The 23,761-nt window shown below is 44.9% G+C and overlaps 1 pseudogene; it reads left to right on the plus strand.

Annotated features, from left to right (window-relative positions):
* Window positions 1-10,480: 10,480 nt before the first annotated feature.
* Window positions 10,481-10,924, plus strand: LOC130024135 (immunoglobulin heavy variable 1-46-like; annotated as a pseudogene).
* Window positions 10,925-23,761: the final 12,837 nt, after the last annotated feature.

Below are 23,761 nucleotides of genomic sequence, written 5' to 3' on the forward strand. Positions count from 1 at the left end.
AAAACTTTCCAGGCTATTTCCTTGGTCAAGGCAGTTGAGGCTAGCTTGCAACCAGGACATGTGACACAGAGTCTGTCAAACGTTTTGAGACTGTCCCTGAGGGACAGAGGACAAAGGCTCCATAGTCTTGGGCTTTATAGTGGTAAATTTAAACAGCATCTGAGTTTTCACATCTCTACTTTGAGTTTGCACCATGACTTTATTTCTCTGAGAAGTGAGAGATACTTCTTCCTTAGCTGCTTCATAACATTATTCTGTTTTGATTTTCCATAATGCTAGTAACTTGTCTTCACCTATCCAAATCTACAGAGTGAGACGATATGTCTTTATAACATATAGGCACTGAGCAAATTCCAGTTGAACATCCATGCGTGGAGAAACAAGCTCAATATGTTGATACAGTGGATCACACCTCAGCAATGAATCAGTGTCTATCTGACCCGTCTAACCTGCATGCATGATCTCGCTGCATGTGGGAAGCTGGGTAGGGTGGGAAAAAGGAATTACTGGGACAACAGAAATCATTGAGGTGAGTGATCAGTACACTGTTCTGTGGAAATGGTTGCACAGAGCCAGTGCTGGAAACAAGATCTATGTGCAGACTTTATGGCATTTCTAACAATTTTTTAAGTTAGTTATAACATAGGTAATAGAATTTGAAAGTGTCAAAGTTTATGGGATCAGTGTACAGTTAGTGCACACCATGGTTACCAAGTGTCTGTTACCCCACTAGCCCAACCATATTTGATTGACGTGGACTGAATCCAGACAAGTGAAAATTCAATGGGACAATGACACAGTATGATGGGCCCAGGATTTGCACAAACAGTGGTCCCACCAGGGTCCATGGAGAGGCAGGGCCCAAGAGGCTGTGGGGGGCTGGGTTTCCTCATTAGGGACCTGAGACACGAGGACTCTCCTCCTCAGCTGCCGGTTCCCCCTCAGCAATTCCTGTTTCCTGAGAGCTCCTCAGGAAGATGCCCGGCTCTGACAGGGCCCCAGGGACAGGCCTGAGTGCTCTGAGTCACAGTCAGCACCTCCTCCTAGAGAGTCCACACACCACCCTCCCCCAGGTCCCCTCCTTTCTCTACAGAGGTTCCTCCATGAAAATATGCACTTGGGATCCAGGGTTCAAACCACGTTCACACTCACCCCAACATAGGCTCCCTCACCCCTGACATGGTTTCTGAGACCATGGACCTCATGGACAGGAATGTGCATTAGCACTGGTTCCTCCTCTTTCTGGTGGCAGAGACCGCATCCCCTGGACAGAGGTTCCAAGGTGGGCATGGGGCTTCTGAGTCCTTGACTCAGTGTGGGTCTCTGTCCCCAGATGTCCTGTCCAGGTACAGCTGCAGGAATTGGGACCAAGCCTGGTGATGCCCTCGCAGACACTGTCCCTCACCTGCTCCATCTCTGGATTGTCTCTAACCGACTATGGTGTGATCTGGGTCCTCCAGCAACCAGGAAAGGGACTGGGTTGGATTGGTATTATATATGTTTACAGGATATGTTTACAGAATATGACCCAAGTCTTCAGTCCCGAGTCACCATCTTCAGGGACACCTCCAAGAACCAAGTTTACCTAAAACTGAGCAACTCAGTGATTGAGGACACAGGTGTGTATTTTTGTGCAAGATTCACACAGTAAGGGTAAGTCCCTGTGAACCAAGACAGAAACCTGCTGAGGGAGACAGGGGAACTGCAGGGGTGCGTGTGACCTCCAGGGGGCGCGCTGCTGCTGTGACTCCAGGGCTGTGCCCATAGGCAGCGCGAGAGGGGCTGTATATGGGTCGGTTTTTTTTTTTTTTCTTCTTATTTTCTTGTAATTCTTTTTCCCTATTTTGGGAGATCATTTTATTTTTTATTACAATATGTAAGCTATATTTAATAAATCAAGTATAAAAATTTAGGTTATTATTTCCCTGTCTAGTACAAATCTGTTTATTCTTCTTCTAGTCTCACAGTGCACTAGAGACTGTTCTATTCCTTTAAGTCAGATGTGGTCAGTTTTCCTTCCTATAAAGATCGCTCGTTTGTTCACAAAAGGAGGATTTTCCCCCTTACCTTCATTATTGTCACTGAGGAAACACAATGACAATAGTCTGAGAGTTGATGCTTGTCAGTCCCAAACACCCTGTGCTTCTCCCAATACCAAATTCCCACAGACCCCCACACTCTGCTGTGGTCCCTGTCCTCGGCCTCTTCTTAAAAGTGATCTGAGCCCCCACCGAACTCCTCTCGGGACCCCCAGAGTGTAGTTAGGATGCAGGGGTCGTTATGATTAGATCCTATCCATCCTGACACTCTGTTCTTTGTGTACCATGGATAAATGAGATTGTCTGGATTTCTTCCTCTGACAAACTTTACTTATTCTGATATCCCCTAATTCCATCCATGGTGCAGAAAACTTTGATGTTTTGTCTTTTCTTATAACCACACAGTATCCCATTGTGTATATACACCACAACTTCTTATCCACGAAACTCTCATTAAGCATTAGGATTGTTCCCATACCATGGCTACAACTGACATACGTTTACATATATTTTCTCAAATGACTGTTTTCATGCATGGGAAAAGGTACCAAAAATACAAACACTTGTAACTTGGAAGTACTATTTTTACTTTTTAGGGAATTCTCTTAGTGTTTTCCATAGATAGATTCCCAGAAACATAAAAAGAGTGTTTCCTTTGACAATGCCCCAACACTGGTTAATTCCAGTACTTTTGATGTAAGCAATTGTCACTGGGGGGAGATGTGTTCATTTACCTTCAAGTTGACATCTCGCTCATAGTAAGCATTGAATAAACATCTTTTCATAAGCCTACAAAAATATCTGTTTATTTGCCATACCACTTTCTGGTGAGTGATTTTTTCTTATATTGCTCTTGGTGAGTGCAATGAATTTTTAGATATTAAGTTGGATCTGTTGTTCAGTGGGTACACGTTTTTTCAAAGTCAGTATGGTACTTTAATTTTAATGTTGTTTACACTGTTTATTAAAATATTTTAATTAATTTAATCCCATGTTTATTTATTTTAGTTTCTCTTGACTCTGCCAATGGAGTGGAACTATAGATTAGCTCTCTAAAATCAGTGTCACGGAGAGACTGGCTGAGATTTTCCTCTGTGTATTTTAAGGATCCTGCTCTCAAAGCTGGACCATGAGTCCACCTGAAATTAAACTCTGTATCTGGCGTGAGATATGGATTAAATTCTAATTTTTATTGTTCCTTTTTGTTTCTTTACTGGTGAAATGGCATGTCGGATTTCGGAAGTGAGAACGTTGGGAACGACATATCCATCCTGTGGAATTTGGTATGTGGGCAGGATATTTGAACATTCGCTTGCAGTTGCCTGAGGCATGCGCCAAACCACATTGGCGAATAAGCTCAAGAGTTTTCGAAGACAGGCATTTTTTTGTGGCTATCTCTCTCTTGGCATTCCTCACACAATCATGGAGGTGCTGAACCAGTCGATCATATTCCTTGTCAATGTTGTCAACAATGGCATCTTCCCATGTTGCAGCAAAAGTGGCAAAGAGCTCCCAGTTCGTGGACGTTCTGGGAGTTCTCTTCTTAAACTTTGCAACCCTTTCTCCCCACTCTGTGAAGTAGTATTTTGCACGAAGAACACTTTCGATCCTGTTTGGAATTTTGGGACAACAGCGATATTGGTCAGACAAAACCGTAGATTGAATATGATGTGGTCTATTTTGTTGTGGAACCTGCACCGGGAGACTCCCATGTCCAACGTTTAGATTCTGCCTTCTGGAACTGTGAGTTACCATGGATAGTCTTGGTAGACATGATGAACTCAGAGAGTCTCTCACCCTGTTTGTTCCATTCTAGGCCATGGGTCCCGATGTGGAGTTCTTCTGCTGATCTTCTCGGTCCTATCTTGGCATTAAAATCACCCACAATGATCTTGTAGAAGGTGTGGTCTTCTTTATAGAAATTCTCCACCTCCATGTAGAACTTCTCAATATCTCCTTCATCATAATTGGTTGTTGGAGGATAGACAATGAAGATAGAAACTGCCGGTAGTGAGCCACATCTATTCAAATGTAAACGTTCAATTCGGGTTGTTAGGCATTCGAATGAATCAATGCTCATGGCCAAGTTCGTGTTGACAAGGACACTAACACCTCCAAAACCTCTTTTATCGCATGTTCTGAGGAACAATTCTTCTTCAGTGTTGAAAATGGCGTGATGAGATTGGTGTCTTCTTGTCTCAGTCAGACCAACCATGTCGTACTTGATCTTTTGCGCTTGTACCATCAGGTCCTCGATGGATGCATCTGATGCTAGTGTACGTGCATTGAAAGTACAGATGATCATTTTTGTCTTCCTTCATTGTGGTAGTCTAGTTCGGCCTTGAGATTTTATCAGCTTCTCCTTTCTCATCTTTCTCAATGCTGCCATATTGGTGACGCCTTCAGGGTCAGGGGAATGAGACCCATTGTAATTACTGATTTTGGCATATCTAATACACAACGGATAGCTTGTGAGGCTCTGCCGTGCGGGCAAAATACTCTTGGTAGCTTGCCAGGCTCTCAGAGAGGGATAGATATTATTATTCTGGAACGATAGCACAGCGGTAGGGTGTTTGCCTTGCATGCAGTCAACATGGCTGACCCGAGTTCGATTCCTCCACCCCTCTCAGAGAGCCTGGCAAGCTACTGAGAGTATCTCGCCCGCACAGCAGAGCCTGGCAAGCTCCCCGTGATGTATTTGATATGCCAGCCACAGTAACAACAAAGTCTCCAATGGAGACGTTACTGGGCCCGCTCAAGCAAATCGATGAACAACGGGAGGGCCTTTACCTTACCTTTACCTTTACCTTATTAGTGAAACATCATGAGGTACAGTTGTAGACTGACAAATTTTTGTGCTTGGGTTTTAGTTATACAATTATCGAATACCCATCCCTCCACCAGTGCCCATTCTCCACCACCACCAGTCCCAGTAGAGGGATATACATTATTGAAAGATATTCCCCAGGAGATGTCGCAGGCCTCCTAAGATCCTGTCAGCACCAGAATCCACAGTTATTCCTGTCAACTGACCTCTGGCCCTCCCAGACCCACTGATAAAACACCACAGGCTTTGTGGCTGCCAGAAGTTAAAAGAATCACAGCCCTAGCAGAATAGAGTGACGAACTTCATCCAATCAATGCCCAGACCACCGGGAACTTACACGCTTAGCTCCCATGGAACACTAGGAATAATTAAAAATAATTCTATTATTTTAATGAATGCGACTGACGCCAGGTAAGAACATCAGAACATCCGATGCTCTGTGGGTGTGTGGACAGCAACAATCCTCTCAGTGCTCTATGACCTGATGAAGAAAACATTTACAGGGAGACTCAGGAATCTCATGGAGAAAAGGAAGGAAACAATGATCACTGTCCTTCAAACAGAACTGAAGGAGAGAAAGAACGGACTCCACAGCTGAATGAGGAAACAGAGAGACAACTGATCGCTGTGGTTGTGTGTTGTGTGTGCATATGGTTACTGTACTTGGTGCTGCCATGAACACGATTTTGATCATCTCCACTAGTTAATACTTTTGAGTTTCCAGGAGACACATAAAGTACCCAAGGCTCATCTTAGTATGAAGGGGAAGTGCTGAGTCCTGATGACTCTCTGAGAAGGCAGTGGGGAGTGAGTCCAGAGTCACTTGTTTTTCCTTGTGCTTGTGGAAGTAAGAACCACATCCTAGCACTTCACTGTCTGCAAAGAGGCTGAGTGAGGTCCTACTGTGAAGACACATGAGGTGTGTCCTGACTCTGAACCTGCAATGATCCACTCACATTGATCACAATTCCACTTGAGGACTCACTTACTCTCTCGGTAGTTTGTGCACCCAACATTGAAGGTGACTTTGTGTTTGTAATTGTGGTCAGCCCATGTGAAGCTTTTTATGTTGCCAACAAGCAGCTATTCTCGGCTGAGTTCAAACACATGTTCTCTGTCTTTTTGTTTCAATTTCCTTCACTTTACCTAATTATTTTGGGATCAAAATGAAGCCAATTTTTCTCGTATTTCATGCTCTTTGTATTGTCAGTCTCTCTTTTTTTTTAAATGGCCCATTTAAAGGCTCATTCAACTACAATGAGTGTAAATGAAATGATTATCAGAATGATACAGACCCTAGACCCTCTCTATATAGCTCCGGAGAACCCCACTGGTCTTAAAAAACAACCAAAAAGCTGGTGGAAAATATCTGTCAACCCCTCATTTGATGTAGGATTAATAAAACATACAAAACACTTGTAAAAGTTAACAAGAAAAAGTAAACTTTATATAAAATGGGGGTATTAAACAGAAATATCCTTAAAGTAGACTTTGAACAGAGAATTTAATGGAAAAACTCTCCACATCTCTTACCATAGAAATGCAAATTAAAATAATAATGATATAAAACCTCATACCAGGGATAAGGGCACACATCACAAAGAACCAAAACATTCTGTATTGGCATAGATGTGGGGGAAATGCAATTCTTATTCTCTGCTGGTGGCAGTATCCACGGGATAGATCTCTTTGGAAAAATCTTGGATACTGCCCAAAATATGTAAAATTGACCTTCCATCACTTGATCACTTGACATCCCATTACTCATCTATTTGCTTGAGTGGGTGCGAGTAACATCTCCATTCATCACTGTTGTGGGTTAGTGTAGCCCAATGGCATCTGCTCACTCCAGGTACACAAAGAACCTCAAATCATTCATTCAGGGTCTTGAAGAAGAAATCTGACCATCTTGTAGGTGGGTGGCCACACATTCTTTTGACGGCTGTGGAATCTAGTCAGTAACAGCTCTAGTATAGTGGTAGTCTATATGTGTATATACTATACTATATGTGTCCAGCCCATCTGATTTTCGATGACTTGGCAAACGAGACTGCATCCCTGATTATCGATCACTGACAGAGGTCAGAACTCTGGATTCCTTCTCTCACTTGAGTGAAGCATGATATTCCAAGCATAGCTCTTTCGATTCTTCTTTGGGAGAACCGAATAGTGTCCTCATACTGTTTGCATAGGGCCCGGATCTTTCAGGCATATGTTAGTGCAGGAAGAATGGTGGAGTCGAAGATATGTGGCCGGAGCCCTAGTTTCTTCGTCCTCTTAGCTATTTCTTCGACGCTCTTGAAGGCGTTACACACCACTTCCTACATCCTGTGCAGCTCAGGTGCCAGGTTGTTCCTCATGTTGAGTTCTCAACCTAGGTACAGATGACTGCTGCATTCGTAGATGTTTGTTCCATTGAGAGCAAATGGAATGTCAGGAACTAGTCCGTTTTTTAACACCAATCATTAGCCAAGTGACACGAATGCTGGCCGACTTTGACTGTGAGTGTGGAAAGGTCGGAGTGCAGCTGAATCTCATGAAGACAATGTTCATGAGAAACGGACTAGTTCCTGACCTTCCATATGACCAAGAAATTTCACTGTTGTATCGAACCCAAAGGATCCAAAACACTAATTTCAAAATATATTTGCAAGCCTATGTTTACTGTATCACAATATTGCATTAACAATAGCAAACTATGAAACAACTAGAGTGTCTGAGAACAGGCAACTAGATGAAATATAGTACATCTACACAATGGGATACTATGCAGCCACCAGGAAAAGTGAAATCATGAAATTCGCTTATAAATGGATGGACACGGAGATTTCAGGCTGAGTGAAATGAGTCAGAAAGAAAAGGATGATACAGAATAATTGCACTCTTCCATGGGATTTATACTTTTCTAAGAGATTAATATTCAGTGCCAGGAAACGCAGGGGCCTTAATGACCAGTCAAGGGTTGGAAGCTTGGTTCATGTGTGTGGGTGGTGAAGGACAGAGAAGGACCTTTATGACAGGAATAGATAGATATGATCACTTTAGACAAGATGAAAGTAGGAAAAGGGACATACATGATAACCTTTCAGTGTCTGTATTATAATCTATAGACCAGAGAGAATGAGCGAGAGAGAGAGAGAAAGAAAGAGAGAGAAAGAAAGAAAGAACCCATACAAGATCCTTAGAGATCAATAAAAGAAAATGATAGCTAACGTGATGATGATCAGGTGCTGTGTTTGGACTGTTCTTCCTGTCACAATCCTGTGCCATCTCTCTCTCTGTCTCTCTCTCCCTTTCTCTCTCTCCCCCATCTCTCTCACCTTCCTTGCATTTCTTTAAGTAAATTTATTTAGATAATACTATTTTACTTATCTCTCCATCTTTCTTTTTCTACTATTCACAGAGAGACAGAAAGTGAATCTCTGAGTTTCACTTGTTCAGGTTTTCACTTATGTTAGGTGGAAAGAAGTTTCCAGACTTCTAGCATGTCTGACCAGAAATTAGAACTCAAGGATTTTTCCCATTTGGAGAAGTCCATGTTCTCTCATGAACATGGCTCTCTCTTTCTTTCCCATGGCATTTCTCTAAGTAAATTTCTTTAAATAATACTATTCTGTATCACTGAAAAGACAGAGTTCAAGTCATATGTGAAGAAACTTTTATTAATTTTATCCTATTCATCATATTTACTTGTACTTGTTCCACTAAGACTACTATGTAATAAAGTCGTCGGCAGCTGTGTTAGACTCAAGACTGTTTTTTAATTTTTTTTCATTTAAGTTAGCAAATTTAACATATTTTTTATATTAAAGTCTTTATTTTAAGATTTAAATCCTCCTTTGTTTGACTTTTTTTCTATTTTTATTTGAGTAAATTGTTTATTGTATCCCCGAGTCACCGAAGACTGGGGGAAGCAGGCAGAGGTTATCTGTTCTGGGTCCTGTTGAGTCCAGAGTCCAAGGTCACAAATTTCCTCATTATCTGGGTTCCGTGGGACTTCATTCTTCTGTGAGGATCTGCTTGGGCGTCCGGAAAGTGGCCTGGAGTGTGGCAGTGGTTGAGCAGTGGAGGTCCGGTGACTCAGAGATCACACCCATAAGCCACACCCTGCCAGCACCATATAATTTCCATAAAGAAGGCTCCCAGAACCATACCACCAGATCTTGCACCAGGCTGAGGTTGGGTGAGAGCCCTGCCCACCCCAAGGCACCCAGCTGCTAAAATCTCAGGGCTGGTAGGAATAGGGACGTTACTGGTGCCTGCTCGAGTAATTTGATGTCCAATGGGATGACAGTGATACAGTGATTTATTGTATCACTTTTGGGCTGGAGCGATAGCACAGCAGTAGGGCGTTTGCCTTGGCACAGCCAGCCTGGCCAAGCCGGGTTTGATTCCTCCACCCCTCTGGGAAAGCCCGGCAAGCTACCGAGAGTATCTCGCCCACATGTCAAAGCCTGGCAAGCTACCTGTGACGTATTCAGTATGCCAAACACAGTAACAAGTCTCAAAATGGAGACATTACTGGGCCCGCTTGAACAAATCAATTAACAATGGGAGGACAGTGTTTGTTTTGTTTTGTTTGTTTTATATAATCTCAGCAAAGAACACTCAGTGTCATGTTTTAAGTTATATACATAATATATATTATATACATATATAAAAATTATTCTATTTGCCAATATTTCCCTAGGATGCATCCACCTCAGGGATTCCTGAGTACAGAGCCAGGAGTAAGCCCTCAGAACTGCCAAGTGTGGCTCCAACCCCCCAAAATAAGGACAATAAAAAAATGACTCCTGAGCAAAGCTTCTGAAGTGAAGTCCCAGGATTCAATCCTGTGGTTAGAGACCCCGAGAGGTTAAAGCCCCTGAGAGCCCAGAGGCTCTCCCTGCAGGCTGGAGACCTAGCTGCAGGGGTCGCCAAGTCCCAAAAGCACCGAGTTGCAGGCTAGAAGAACTGCAAAGTTTGGGGAAATGGGGGTAGAGATGCAGAAATCTCCTCAGAAACTGTATTTTCTTCTACAATATAACTAAATTTTGCTTTCTCAAGTAAACCAAAATTAATATAAGTATATAACACAGAAGGCAAAACTGTGCATATATATCCTTTATCATATTGATAAGGCAGTAAAACCTGTATGCAGGTGGTGTTTCTGGACTTCTTAATATCTCCAATGGAAACCACTGGTGCATTGGGATGGGTTTGTAGTCTCATTGTAGTATCCCTTGGGGAGTTACAGGATCCCAGAAATAACCTCAGAGCCCAGGTGTGTCCAGATGTGTCCAGGCCATACAGATGTTGGGGGCCATGAGGGGAAGGTCCTGATATGGCTTGGCCCTCCGGAGGGAGAGCCCTGTGTGCACAGAGTCCTGGGACAGGGCAGGATCTCATCTCCTCAAACAAGGATCATAACGTGGGCCTCTTCACTACCCTTGAGGATGGACCCGGTGGCCTCCAGGTTGGACCAGGCCTTCAGCTATAAATTCTAGCTCCTCATGAGTATGCAAGTTACACGAGGGACACTGAGTTAAATACAGTTGTTTCTGTGTCCTGACAACATCACACAGCAGGCACACCCACACCTTCAGAAGCCCTTGGGTGCACGGTCCTCACGATGGACTGGACCTGGAGAATTATCTTCCTGGTGGCAGTGGCTGCGGGTAGCATCCCCAAGCCTTGGGCTGAGGGAACCCTGTCAGTCAAGTGGAGTCCACCCACTCCTGTCTGCTGTCCACAGGCGTGAACTCCCAGGTACAGCTGGTGCAGTCAGGGGCTGAGGTGGGAAAACTTGGGACATCAGTGAAGATCTCCTGCAAGGCATCCGGATACACCTTCACCAGTAACTATATGCACTGGGTGCGGCAGGCTCTGGGACAAGGACTTGAGTGGACCCATCCAATACATATACCCTTACAATGATGATACAAACTATGCACCAAAGTTCCAGCGAAGAGTTACATTCACTGAAGACATGTCCAAGGACACAGCCTACATGGAACTGAGCAGGCTGAGCACTGAGGACATGGCCGTGTATTACTGTGCAAGAGAAACAGTGTAACAACCACATCTTGAATGTGTCAGAAAACTGAGGAGGAGGCAGCTGTGCTGGGTGAGGAGATGACAGGGACGCTGATCCTCCCGACTTCCTCCTTGGAGAGTCAGGGTCTGAGACACAGCATGGGGCTCACATGGCCAGGCTTCATCTGAGGGAAAGGCTCCATATCGCTCTCTGTCCTTCAGCAACAGCCAAGAGGAAGATGGCTTCTCTCTAGAACACCTGGTGTCAGTCATATTTTGTTCTAGGATTTTGTGTGGAGCGCCCCAGATGGTACAGGAGGAATTACATGGAAGTTTGAGCTGGGGTTATTGCAGGTTCCTGAACTGTAGGTATACACATGGAAGACTTCCATTATTTCACATTTTGTTTTAAATTCTGTATCTGCAAAATATTCCTTTCTCTGAGATGAAATTCTGGTGTTGGTCAGAGCCCATTCTGGAGTTTTTGTGCAGCCCTGCCTCTTTGTACATCTTCACATCTCTTTATTCCTGAGCTGGAATCCTGCCATTTCACAAGAGCCAGTGGAAGAAATGACCCCAGATGAAAGGGACCAAGGTCACACTTCTCCTATCACGTGGTGGTAAGGAAATGGTCAGGGTCAGGGTCTGTGAAGTCCTGATGTGGGGGGTGTCTCAGTCCAGTTCAGGGGAAGTTCATTACCGAAGGACAGACACAAGGCTTGGGGTGTGCCCAGGAGAGCTGACAGTAGCATGGACCAGCAGAAAGGACCTAGAGCGAGGTATCATGGGCTGCTCCCTCCACACCAGGGTCATATATCACAGATGAGTTTACCTGGGGTCTGATCTCATCAATTGACAAATATTCCTGGGAAATATTTGGTATTGAGTAAACATTAATTTTGTGCATGGTTGCAATCTGGGAAAAAATAATTACAATTTATCACTTTTTCTCAATTGATATCGAGGACATATATACATGGATATATATCCATGCACATATGTGAAGATTAGATGAGTGGAAAACAGAAATGTATGTATATATGTGTGTATATATATATGCACATATATATGTCTCATATTAGTGTCCACTGGGAAGTTTCAGACAGCATGACTATATGATGGGCTGTAGGATAACACTGTTTTGTCCTTTCTCAGGTAGCTTAGGTTTATCAGGTCACACCTATCCCAGGGCACTGAAATTGTATAATAAGTTAATATTGCCTTTCTCCTCTCCTTATGTCTTTTGAATAGTTTACTTTAAAGCAATGTCCCTTCTGTATGGACACAGGAAGACAGTTAATATTATGCTTTGTAACTTGGGAGTTGATTGTCTCCAAATAATATTTACTCATGGGCATCTGCTGTCTTGACTCAGTTGCCCTTAGTTCTTAGCACCCCAAAAGCAGGGTCCCGATGAGGGACTTAATGAACCCAGGGCAAGCTGTGAGCTACCCTGGCATCAAAATGGGCAAGGCCAAAGAGCCACAGACAAGAACCTCAGTTTTCCTCACTCAGTCCCTGACTTCTTTTAGTCAGCATAATTGCATCCAAACGCCTCCTTGGGGCTGAGTCTGTTGGCTTTCACGTGCAGAGGTAGGTGTCTCATAATATGGGGCTTAAAGAATCCACAGCAAGGTAGCAACAAGGGCTAAGAGTAGCACAATAGGAGAATTGATCCTCACCGTTGTTTTTGGGGAAAGCCTTTAACCTTGATTTAAATCTCTGAATCCTTACAGCATCCTATTCCCTGATCTCCAAGACTTGAACCTGTTCAATCTCCCAGGCCCCGCATAAAGTGCCAGGGGCACAGAATGGTTGTCCCAGCTGCACACAGAAAGGGCACTGGGACAGGAAATGCTCCCTGGTGAGCAGACGTTGGGGGGAGTCTCCTAGCCTGACCCAGGTCTAACCATTCACCTGTGTCTTGGGACAGACAAGAACCTCAGGTCCCCTCACTCAGTCCCTGGAAGAGACTTTCAGTTTCCTGTTGTGGGGAGGCCCAAGGCACATAGGCTCCTGTGTTCAACATGTAGGCAGGGGACCCTCAGCTCACATTTGAAATGACAGGAAGAAATGAAATGTTTTGGCTGACACTGGGGGCATGTTCTCAGGAAAATCCTCTCCTCTCAAAGGTGTTGAGCTCAAAAATCTCAGATAGTTTGTCCATGCTCTGTCTTTCCTGATGAGGTTCAGCATGAAGTGAGGAGCATCTCCTTGGGATGGGGAAACGTCCCTCATGTAGAGGCCATTGATCAAGTACTTGGACCCTGTCTCCCTGAATGCAGTTACCTCTTAACTACAGGGACTCTGGGAACAAGTAGATGGTCTGTCTGTCTTGGGCAGTAGATGCTCAAAGATTTATGAGTGCAGCATGACTGAGACATAGCAGTCCACATGGGACCTAGACCCTTAGTAATATGACAGTTTATTATTAGGAGAGCAATGGTCCATAGGGGCTGAGGGAGAATGCCTGTGTGCAATAAGGAGCAGGTGGCAGAGAGAAGCAGGGGATTGTTATGACTGGAAAAGCTGGAGCGCTGACCTTGATGCTCTAAGGCAGAGGCAAGGTATTGCTGACACCAGAGCTGCCTCTATCCCAAGTCTCGAGCCATTGGACAGTGGCAAATCAAGCCAATTAATCTATGTTATACCTAGAAATGTCAGAGAAGCTGGGGCCTGAGGAACTCTCTACAGGTCGAGTCCCCTAGTGGCTAAGGGGCTGTGCCAGGGAGAACTTCTAACCTCCAGGCAACTGGTGGGACACTTTCCCCTTAATAATGAGCCCAAAGTTGGAGTGGTCCCCTGAGTATTCTGGGACTATCTAAAGGATTCTAAATCAGGCAAGATTAGAAAACTCTCAGGACTGTGCTCCAGGCAAAAATATAGTAGGTAATTACCATCACTGTGTCATGATTTAAATGTGATCACTGGTTGTGTGATCACCCTAAGGCCACAGAATATCCCAGTCCTCCTCTTAAGCTATCGAATTCTTCTTCCACATGTTAAAGGAAACAGTGGTCCAGGTGTCTGAAGCCAAGGTACTGGGGTAGTGGAGCAGATTTTGTGTTCAATAAATGGCCTAACTGGGGGCAGAGAGATGGTACAGTGGGCAGGGTCTTGCCTTGCATTTGGCCTAATCAATCTGGATATCATTTGCTACCCCCCTCTCTCTCCCGGCCCCACAAACCCTGAGCCCCACAACAGTGATTCTCTGAGCACAGAGTCAAGAAGAACCCCAGAGCACCACACAGTGTGGTCCACCTTTTCCGCCCTACATATTTTTGAAAAAATCAATGAAAAAACTTTCCAGGCTATTTCCTTGGCCAAGGATGTTGAGGATAATGTGCAAACAGAACATGCTACAGTGCCTGTCTAACCTTTTAAGACTAACCATGAAGGACAGAGGACAAAGTCACCAAAGTCTTTGGCTTTGTAGTAGTAAATTAAAACAGCATCTGAGTTATCACATTTCTAATTTGAGCTTGGCAACATTATTTCAGTTCTCTGATAGGTGAGAGACACTTGCTCCTTAGCTGCTCCCTAATTTTCTTCTGTTATGTTTTTTACATAATGCTATCAACATGCCTTCACCTCTCCAAATCTTTATAACAGTCAGGCATTGAGCAAATTCCAGGCGCACATCCATGTGTGGAGAAACAAGCTCAATATGTTGATATAGTAGATCACTCCTCAGCAATGGATCAGGGTCTATCTGACCCGTCTAACCTGTATGCATGGTCTGGCAGCATGTGGGAGGCTGGGTAGGGTGGTAAAGAGGAATTACTGAATCCTCAACAATCTCAACAATCATTGGGATTGTTGATCAGTACACTCTTCTATGGCAGGGGTTGCAGAGAGCCAGTACTGTAAACAAGATCTATGTGCAGACTTCATGGCATTTCTAACTAATTTTTAAGCAGTTTTTAAGAAAGTGTCCTGTTGGTCTTGGTGCAGAGCTTTAGGAAATAATCCCAACATTCTCCAGGCACCCCAGCGTCCTTCCTGAGGTCTGGGCGCCCAGGTTCCCTGGAAACTGCTGACTGTGGAGATACTGAGACAGCAAAGGTGGGTTCGGTCTGTGAGGATTCACTGTCCCAAACCCTGCAGGAGCTCTGGGACAGGACACCTGGGGACAGACACAGAGACTCACATGCTCATACACGAGAGTGGTTATGTATCCTGTAGCCACCTGGTCCCTGAGGTGTGACATCACCCATCTCAATCCTCTTGTTGCCTGAGTTGGTGTTTGTGTCTCTTTGAGTCTATCGTAGCAGAATTTTGTAGACCCTAATGAGTGTGTAGATTGCTTCTGATCCTTAATGGTAACCTTTTTATTTGTTGTTATATTTATTAATTGAATCACTGTGGGAAAAGTTACAAAGCTTTGAGGTTTAAGCCTCGGTCATACAATGATCAAACACCCTTCCCTTCACCAGTACTTATTTTTCACCACCAAGAACCCCAATGTACTCCCCTCCCACCCCTCCCGATGCCTGTGAGGCAGATGATTTCTACTTAACTCTCTCTCTCTCTACTTTAATTACATTCATTATTTTGACCAAAGATGCACCATTATTGTATAGACTTTCCCCCCAACAATCAGAACTGCTGAAAAGGCATTGTGAAAATAATTTGTTTACTATAGCTGGTTATGAGAACCATATGATGATATTGGGTTTCTGATATTTTACTAATTAAGTCTGGAGGGATTTCTGCCAAGAGCCAGATAATTACGAGATTGGTTTCTGTGCATCTGGTGCTATGGCCGTGCCGGAGAAATGCTCATGGGGGGCAATTCGTGACCTTGATAGGGCATGAAGAATGGACTAGTATGGCCCCCCATCCCATGAGGCTGCAGTTGTCCTGTCCCGCCGGCTCATACCTGGCTTTCCAATAAGCTCTGAGGAAGCAGCCACCTTGCTGTCGGGGCGGTGGGTGGGGGGGAGGGAAGGCGGAAAGGACAGGCACCCTTTCTCTCCTAGGGAGGCATGGCGCCATAGTTTAACGCGTAGTCCATTTACTTTTCTGCCACAAGCTACCAGGCTCTGAATTAAGTGTTTGTGCCTCTGGAGCAATGACAATGCCAGAGAGCCACTCGTGGGAGGCAACTCGTGTCCTCGGTAGGGCGTGAAGGACAAACTGGTTAATGCCAACTTTTTAAACATCAAATTTCAGAGCATATTTTCTGGCCCCTTAGATTGAACCTAATCGTCAGGTGCTTCATGGAATTAGGGGGCACACATATGTGACACAGCCTATGTCTAGGTTCTGTGCATTTGGGAGGGGGTGGAGGATCATGCCTGATGCTGCTCAGGGACAGCACACTTGTGCCCTTGTAGAATGTGTGAGTCTCAGCACTAATAACAGGTTCCAGGCCCATTAGATTGTGTGCTGAGGGTCCTCCACAAGCTTTTTCTATGCTCTTGACAGGGTCAGGATTCCTCAGTGATGACCCAATACAGGCTCCTGAGGTTCATGCTCATCTATGAGTTATAGACAGGACAGAGCAGGATCAGGTGCTATTACCAGACCAACCACACCAGGCAAGTCACCATGCAGAGGCTCTTCTTGTCTAGCTATAAACCCATCATCAGGGAGCATACATGTTCTAACAACTACCCTGAATAAATAGTTATGGGTAAATCTGCTCCAGGAAAAGAAATTTTCATCCAAGGTAAGTGTGAATAGGTCTTCTTCCCCTCCAGGTCAGTTAGCCCGCCAGTATTCAAACCCGGGACTTGGCTTTCACTATAAAAGCACCCCAGGCATCCTCTAGGAACCTGGGACAAAAGCAGCCCTGAGCCTCTTCCTCTTCGTCCCCAACGCTGTGCCGGTCTTCTTCCCCTCCCAGCTCTTACTCCCACACACACCAGCTTTCTGTGGGGCCTGGCCTCTTCAGAAGTGGTCGTGGTTTTTGTAGAAGTGGGCGTGGCCTAATATTAGGCGGGCCTACGCTCACATGGCGGCAGGTAGTTTACTCGTGCCCAGAAATGTACTGTAACATCTCAGTTCCCATAACTATACGCCAACATGAAGAAACAACGCAAATCCCCACCACGTGGGGATGAAGATGAAAAGAGCCAGAAGCCTTAGTTGATGCTACTCACCTAAATGACCTCTCTAAGAAAGAATTTAGATATGAATTCAAGAAGATTTTCAATAAACTCAATGAAACAGTCAGACAGATATCCAGTAACATGACAGAAACAATCGAGAAAATACGGGAAGAAATTAGAGCAGAAATGTCATGAATAAAAGATTCCGTATATGAAATAAAAAACTCAGTCTGTGCCCTCAACCTTAGAATGACTACAGCTGAACATAGAATCAGTGAGTTGGAAGATCAGCTGCACCAAGTCAAGGTAAGTGTGAGAAGAAACGACTGTAATATTTGACTGACGTTGGGTTGAACCAAGTTCTGTCAGAATTCACTGTAACAATAAACCTAGCTATAACCATATTTCTACCACAAATATTGTACAGACAGAGAGAACAGGAGCCACCACTGAGGGACATGAAGGGGAAGGGGCTTGTTTACAGGACAGCTGGGTTTGGTCATCAGGAACCTGAGGCTCAGGAACTCTCCCCACCTGACGTTTCCCCTCAGCAATTCCTGTTTCCTGAGAGCTCCTCAGCATGTTTCCTGTGCTGGAGGAAGAGGCCTGGCTCTCACAGCGCCCCAGGGACTGGACTGAGTGCTCTGAGCCACACTCAGCACCTCCTCCCAGGGAGCCCACACACCAGCCTCCCTCGGGTCCCCTCCTTTCTCCACTGAAGCCCCCGCCCCCCATGCAAATCTGCACTCGGGATCCAGGGTTAAAACCATGTCCACACTCACCTCAACTCAGGCTCCCTCTCTCCCTGACACGGTGTCTGAGATCATGGACCTCATAGGCAGGAATGTGCATCAGCGCTGGTTCCTCCTCTTTCTGGTGGCAGCTCCCAGATGTGAGTATACCCTGGACAGAGGTGGTGGGTATGGGGCCTCTGAGCCTGTGACTCACTGTGGGTGTCTGTTCCCAGGGGTCCGGTCCCAGGTACAGCTTCAGGAGTCAGGACCAAGCCTGGTGACGCACTCGCAGACGCTGTCCCTCACTTGCTCCGTCTCTGGATTCTCTGTAACCAGCTATGGTGTAACCTGGGTTCGCCAGACCCCTGAAAAGGGGCTGGATTGGGTTGGTGTTATACGGCATGATGGAAGCACAGACTATAACCCAAGTCTTAAGTCCCGAGTCAGCATCTCCAGGGATACCTCCAAGAACCAAGTTTATCTAAAACTGAGCAACTCAGTAGCTGAGGACACAGCCGTGTATTATTGTGCAAGATACACACAGTGAGGGCAAGTCCAGGTGAGCCCAGACACAAACCTGCTGAGAGACATGGGAGCTGCAGGGGTGCGTGTGACCACCAGGGGGCGGTCTACTCCCGGTCTACAAAGGCTGGTCTCTGGGGGTAGGTTGTAAAGAACTTCATTTTTATTTTAAAATTTAAACATAAAAAGAATATTTAATCAACTTAAGTAGCATAAATCAATATGTTCTTTTTTCCTCTAATATAATTTTTTAAGTTTAGTCAAAGTAATTTTATTTTTTATTATTGCCCATCATTAAAATATTTCATTTCTTCAAGATATAGATGCAAAGACACTCAGTTTAAAACCCTAGGACAATTTATACATGATAATGGAAAATAGGGTCACTGTGTAACTCACATTTTATTTGTAGTAACACTAATTTTCTTAAAAAGTAAAATCACTTGCTTATACAAAGGTACTTTCTAATACCTCAAAAAAGTATTTTCCTTTGAGCAATTTTGACAATTTGACATAAAAAATAATATCTGTAAAATGCCAAGAATGTGAGGTTTCTTAGGAAAGGCAGATTATAAATTGTGTTCACACCAATGACTAGTTAGTACTGTCATAAAATTTCCTAAACTGTGTTACCACATGTCTCCATCTGTGTAATGCTAACCTTCTATAAGAAAGAATCAATCTTAGTGTTAAGTAAACATGTACATATTTGGAAAAAGAAAAAGAAAAAAAACTTGCAGTTAATGGCATACAGGTTCAGAGAAAGTCAATTTGAAGAAAAATACTCATATCTGTTTTCAATTGGTACTTAAAAATTATTCTTACCTTTTTTCTCTTCATTATTTCTTTCTCTTTTCTTTTTTGTCTTGCCAATGGTTAGGCTAAATGCTTAGGAATGGCTACTGGCAAGGCACAAGTGTAATTCTAGTATAATTTTTAAAAATTTTTTTGCTGTGTAATCTTTTTTTACAGTTATAGACTTATAAATTTTTGTGCTTGGTTTTCAGTTATACAATGATCAAGTACCCATCCCTCCACGAGTGCCCATCCTCCACCATCACAGGTCCCAGCATCCCTCCCACCCCCTATCACCCCCGTCTACCCTGCCTCTGTGGCAGGGCATTCCCCCTTGTTCTCTTTCTCTTCTTTTGGGTATTGTGTTTTGCAAGAGAGGCCTTGAGTGGCAATCATGTTTGGTCTATAGACTACTTTTAGCATACTTCTCCAACCTGGGAGGGTCTCACAACACCCTTTATTTGATGCTCTCTTCTCTATCTGAGCTTCCTTTTCACCTAGCACATGTGGCTGGCCTTCAAGTCATGGAGCAAAATTCCTGATACTAATCTCAGCCATTCCTGGGTGTTAGTCTCCCGTTCTGTTGCTTTATGTTCCCCAGATGAATGCAATCTTTCTATGTCTATCCCGCTCTTTCTGAGTCATTTCGCTTAACATGATACTTTCCATGTAGTACCACTTGTATGTAAATTTCATAACTTCATCTTTTCTAACAGCTACATGGTGATCCATTGTGTAAATGTACCAAAGTTTCTTTAACTAGTCATCTGTTCTCGGGCACTCAGGTTTTTTTCAGATTCTGGCTATTGTGAAGAGTGCTGCAATGAACAAACAATTGCAGATGTCACTTCGACTATACCTTTTTGCCTCTCTGGGATATATTCCCAGGAGTGCTATAGCTGGGTCAAATGGCAGATCAAATTCTAATTTTTTGGGAATCGTCCATACTGTTTTCCAAAAGGGTTGGACCAGCCGGCATTCCCACCAGCAGTGAAGGAGGGTCCCTTTCTCGCCACATCCGCCACATTCATGGCAAATTCTGTTGGAATTTTACAACTGATACATGAACAGTGAAACTATCTACAACAGAAGGCAAGTCCCCATGCATGGAGCTCGAATCCTGAGCACAGTCGTGATTGTGGAGAGCTCCTGCGTGTGGACTGGGATCCCTGCCTTCTGGTCAGTCCTGCTGTGTGAGGTGACTCTGATCCTGCAACTAAGAGAAACAGCAGATCCGGCTCAGCCCAGCATGCCTAGGGCTGGTCAGGGCTGATGGGAGAGAGAGAAGCTGAGCAGGGGCCCAGGAGGGGCCGGGACTCGGGCCAGAAGGGGAGAGAGAGAGGCTGCCCCACTGTAGGGTGAGCTCACCCCCATGTCTGCAGAGTGCTCACAGAGCTCCCTGGAAAGCACGAGTCCTGCTGTGCTTATGGCTAAGCCCTGTGTCCTCAGATGCCCTTTCATGGCCTCTCCTGCTCTAGAGGAGAGACCCGTGGGGAGGATATCCAGAACCCACAACCACACGGACCCACCCAGCGCCTCCTCTCACCAGAGCCCAGAGGGGAGGGACCAGCCGTGGACTTCTGCCCCTCCTTGCACAGTGTGTCCATTGATCCTCAGTAATGGGCTCCTGGGAAACTCAGCCCCTCTGCTCTCAGGGCAGGGCCCCCTCAAGGACAGAGTCTGAGATTCAAAGGTTAGCTGAACAGAAACTGAATTTCTTTTGTAGCTTCTAGTGATGACAGCTATAGACATGAACATCTTTGGGCTTCAGGAATGTTTGAAATGGTGGCCAGTCTGACAGGGGGTGTCCCCTGTTCCTCCTGACCAGGGGAATCTTAAGAATCTGACCCAGGACTGTGGAAGAGATGGATCAAGAGGAGAGAAGCCCATGCAGACCCTCACCCTTATTGTCCTTTCACTGAGTTCCCACCAAACCCTCTGCTTTTGGCATGGTCAGATCACCAACATCCGGGGAAGGGCTGGAGTGGACAGTACCTTTGGTCCTGCTCAAGCTCAGTCTACACACAACCTCCACAGTCACCCATCTCAGAGACACATCCAAGAGCACTGTACTCTGTGCCCTGAACCCAGTGGTCACAAGGACACAGGGTTGTATGTGTGGGACCCTGGGTGGGGAGTGGGTGGGATCCCAGACACACGCCTTCCTGCAGGGGGACAGAGAGCTGGTCTTCAGGGTCGTGGGTCTGAACCCCACCCTGCCTTCCGGGTCAGCACAGCAGCAGGTGCAGAAGAAGGTTAAGGGCCTCCTTGTCTAGAGTTCCTCAGGGACACTCTAGATTCATGATTCTCTGATCATACTCTTTTATACCCTGGAATATGAGGGTGTTTCCTGTTTGGGTGACAAAGGCAGAATCTTTAGGAGCTCATGACCTTCTCAGAACCCAAGGGTTGGGGGCGTTTGAGGATGACTGACCCTCTTAACCTCAGGGGAAAGCTCAGGGGTGTGGGAACTGCCCCCTTCCCACTCGGGTCCCCACAGAAGGAGGCGGGCACGCTGAGGCTCACCTCCTGTTTCCCAGCTCACGGTTCCTGTGTCCTGCCTGAGGATCAGCCATTCAGAGGAATGCAGTACTGTCCTGAGAAAAATGGACACACTCAGAGGAGGGTTTGCTCTGACTCTGGGAGGGAGTGGGATCAGGGGCCATCTACAGGCCAGAGAATTCCTGCTTGTTACTTCTTCAATACCCCTCAGATGCCACAAAGACTCTGACACTGTCAGAGGCAGTTGATTGAGGAACAGGGACAGACTGTGTCATTATGGAGGGTGACAAGAACATTCAGTTACAGATTATTCAGGGTATCAAGACAGACAGAATGAGCAGACCTGAGCAAAAACACACCTATTTCCAGTCAATGTTGTGACGTCTGACACTTTTTGTGTGATTAAGAAGATTAAAGAAAACCAGAGACTGAAGAACGATTTTAAAATATTTGTTGGAATTGGTTGAACTATAATGTATAACAGTTGTCTCTTCCAGAACAAAGTACGACAGGACCCAACTCTAAACCATCAATCCTAGAGTCAGGGTTTGAACCCTCTAGACACTTTGTCTCGTGGCTCATGAAAAGCTGCCGTAGTTCTGTTCTAGAAAGCAGTGGGAACTGAGAGGAACATGTCTGTCCTTTGGGTTTGCCCTGGCATCTCAGACAGGATGAGAGTTTTAATCAAATCTTAGATATGAATATTAGGCAGCCACGCCCACCCACACAGCTACCTCATGCCCACTTACCCACCAGCCCTGCTCCTCCGATTCCCCCTACATTTCCCATGAGGGGCAGCCCAGCAGCTGGAATTCCCGGACACACCGACCCCGGCTGAGCACTAGAGGGCGCTCAACATGGGAACAGGCCCTGTTCCGGCCCTGCTGAGTGCCCAGTAGCCGCACTTTCCTCCCACTGACTCACCACACCTACTGCCCAAGGCCTAACTCCAGGGATGCACTGAGATCTCCTCACACTCATCCCAGTCGACAGATCCTAAACTTTCTGGACTCAATGACACCTCCTCATTCCTCAGAACTGAACTTCCAGTTGGAGCCACTAAACTAGATGAGAAAGTAACATAGAAGCCAACTAAACTCAACAATAAAACAGTAATATAGAAGGCTCAACCTGTGACCAATAGCTTAGTAAATTCTCAGACAAAGGCTCCACAACCCTGAGGTGAGATAGAATAATTGGACAAATGTTCTTTTACTGAAGTGATTTGATAATTCCTTTAATATTTTGATTGTAATAAGTAACCTAGAGTAAAAGGTTAGACTTGTGGAGCTGGTTGGGGAAATGGGGACAATGTGACACGGGCAGTGTTGACCCCTTCACCATGAAACAAGAGGCAGAACCCAGAGCATCGATGCTCTCCCTGAGGTCCCCATTCTCCCGGCACCCCCAGATATGCCACACCCCAGAGCCCAGGTAACCTCCTTACATGGAGGCTCCATACGAAGACCATTGCAGATACAACTCCTAATGAACTTCTCATTTTGGATTAACCTCAATTTCAAGTCTTCCCTCCCAAGACAGAGAATGCTTGGAGATTTGCATCTACATTCATCCCTCCTGTCAAATGGTGACCCCATTGAGCAGCATTCCTGTTTTGGTGACCTTACAAAGACACCTGTTCAACATTACAAATGCATTTTTCAGTCCTCTTCACTTAGAGAACTGAGACGGTTTTATATGGTCAATGTCAATAATAAAGGCAAAGATTGAAAGTATGTTTTACTAGAAATCACACACTCATCCAAAACACCACATGTCTAAATTTGGATAAAAATGATGAGTATCTTATCATCACAAAAACCTTCTATTATCCAAATACAGACAAGAGATGTTTTCTTTGGTTTGGGGGCCATGCCTGAGAGTACTCCGTGTTTACTTCCTTTCTGTGTGCTGGTCCTCCCTGTAGTGCTCAGGGTATCAGGCTAGTGGCACTGGAAAATGAATTTGGGGCTCTCACGTGCAAAGCATAAGGCCAATCCATTGTGCCTGCCCAAATTGCTGTTAAAAATGAAAATGTAAAAGGACTTCTGTCAAGCTAGGAGTATCTAATACTGAGAAATACAAAATGAATGATTTAGGGCTTTATTCATTTTTAATTCATTTATTTCATTGTTTTTACTAAATTACTAATTATGAGCCAGTATTTTTATAGTCTATAATATAATAAATTAAATGCACATAAATGATTGAAGAAAGATTGAAAAATAAGTTTTATTTAATTATGCAGAAAATAGAGCCAAAAATGTG

This window comes from Sorex fumeus, unplaced genomic scaffold (assembly GCF_029834395.1).
Source record: "Sorex fumeus unplaced genomic scaffold, SorFum_2.1 ptg000028l, whole genome shotgun sequence".
Lineage (NCBI taxonomy): Eukaryota > Metazoa > Chordata > Mammalia > Eulipotyphla > Soricidae > Sorex > Sorex fumeus.